Source organism: Ochlerotatus camptorhynchus, unplaced genomic scaffold, assembly GCF_037179485.1.
Source record: "Ochlerotatus camptorhynchus isolate MF236.1 unplaced genomic scaffold, CSIRO-AGI_Acam_v1.1 ptg000015l, whole genome shotgun sequence".
NCBI classification, from domain to species: Eukaryota; Metazoa; Arthropoda; class Insecta; order Diptera; family Culicidae; genus Ochlerotatus; species Ochlerotatus camptorhynchus.
The window spans coordinates 3,784,597-3,786,630 of record NW_027040507.1 but is presented as its reverse complement, the minus strand read 5'-3'; the positions used below and the strand labels follow the sequence as shown (position 1 = coordinate 3,786,630).

The 2,034-nt window shown below is 39.7% G+C and overlaps 1 long non-coding RNA gene across 1 annotated transcript; it reads right to left on the bottom strand.

Annotated features, from left to right (window-relative positions):
* Positions 1-289: 289 nt before the first annotated feature.
* Positions 290-825, bottom strand: LOC135701687 (uncharacterized). The gene is made up of 3 exons (XR_010517651.1): positions 734-825; positions 479-577; positions 290-380 (listed from the first exon to the last, which is right to left on the bottom strand). It is a non-coding gene; the product is annotated as an uncharacterized LOC135701687 (long non-coding RNA).
* Between the last annotated feature and the right edge of the window lie 1,209 nt (positions 826-2,034).

The following is a 2,034-nucleotide window of genomic DNA, read 5'->3' as shown; positions in this document are numbered from 1 at the left end:
TTATAATTTGAAATTATATTTTATTTTTATTTCTCACTCGACTACCGTGTGCAACGGCCTGATAGGATATGCGACTGTGCAGCAGAGGAAAGGATGCGTCCTCGTCGTGGTCGTCGTCGTCGTTTTGCTGGTGAATTTCTAGCTCAGCATCCGGACAGTTCACGCAGCGGTACCTACCTGCTACCAATTGGAAGCTACAAACAGAAAATGACGCAAAAGCTGCAGTCATAACTAAGTTTTTAACGGAAAATGGTGCGAACAAACAGAGAAGAGGATGCCGCTGTTGTGCTGCTTTTATTTTGTGTGTATAACAAAGAGATCAACTATTCTCGACAATTGGAAAATGCTGCCCCATCCGATGGAGACGCCGAGTTCACTTTCTAAAGCCATAAGGATAGAGGGGAAGCAAAGCGACAAAAATTAAATTAAATTCAATTACACTTTTTTCTCAAATTTTATGTTGTTGCATTTACATTACCTTCATTAGTTTGCCAACGGGCGATTCGCGCTGACTCGTTACCTTGCCTATTTGTCTTGTGTCTCGGGATCAGCCGGCGATGGAGTGTGAACTTAGACTCTGGTATTGTATTTGAACAACTAGTTAGAGTTAGAGGAATCTCACCCCGGGCTTCATTCTTGGATTTCGCCTGGATGTAACCATTTGAAATGGGTGGCACATTCCTCGGCTCCTGCATCCGGTGATTGTTGTTGCTGTTGTTCATTCAGAAATTACCTTGATGCGGCAAATGCGCCGTTGTTGAAAGCTGCATCGGTGAGCGGGAGAAGTTGATTCTTGAGAGTGTTGCATCGCATTGCTTAAAACTCTGTGTGCACTAGTGGCAACGCGGTATTCATACGATTACCGTGAGTCGCATATTTTTGGCTAATTTTCTAATTAAATGTAAATTTATGCCGCACTTTATCTTTCCGGCAATACGTTGCACTTGGTCGGTAGGTATGTGATGCAGCAGCAACAGACTTCCTAGCAGCATTAACAGCATTGGGGGCCAGTACTAGTGGGGGAGAACGTGTGAATTGATGTGTATGTGCTTTGCAGCTTCTCGAAGTACCTTTTCGGAAGTGAACAATGAATCCATAAATTTTAGCTGCTGGTCGCAACTGAAGCATATTTCACGAGCCAGATTTCTGTGAAGTGATGCTTTCCCTTGAAAGAAGAGGATAACCAACGGATGTGTATGTTGGACAAATTAATTTGAAGAAATGAATGTGTGAATGGGTTAATTTCAGAACATGAAATTAGTTGCTGATTCTATCTTTACATAGGTGCTTATTAGATTGATGCAAAATTTGACTTTTTCGCTCCACAGTGCTTAAATGGTTTCAAATCCGGTCCTGATTAGCCTCCCAAAGTTACAACTAATTTGGTTAGAAACAGACTTCGCACAAGCCATTTGAAGTTTACTTGTAAATTACTATGGGAAATGTCAACTTTTTGTTCATTGCCTTCTAGTCTTTTTCCATATTAAGCTGCGAAACAGTTCGATAGCTATTCTTATAGAAAATTTTCTCAGCTACAACTTTGCTGAAAATTGTTTCTATGTAAAACGAGACAGGAAAAAGTTATTAATTATTTAAGTGATTGGTAAACTTATGACATGATCAAGCAGCTGCTGTATTTTGCAGTGTGACATAGTAGCCATGATTTTTGTGTCCTATTCAACGGCCCAGAAACACCAATGTTGCCTTCTGAGCAGTTGATTGAGCATGATCATAAGACATCAGCGCATTGAACCATTGATAACTTTCGATCCTTGCATTTAATCAAAATGTTTAATTTAATCAAAAGCAAAGTTGTAGCTGGGAAAATTTCCTACAAGTACAGTTGAAAGTTTTTGAAGCAGACCGATATGGTGACTTAAAGGGTGTCCACGATGAAATTGCCACACACAAAATTGATTCGCAAAATTCGAGTTTTCATCCGATTGCCATAAAATTTTCAGGGATTGAGAAATAACTATTAAACTTCATTTTACCATTTTACTCGTATTTTATTTACAGTCCATACGCAAATGC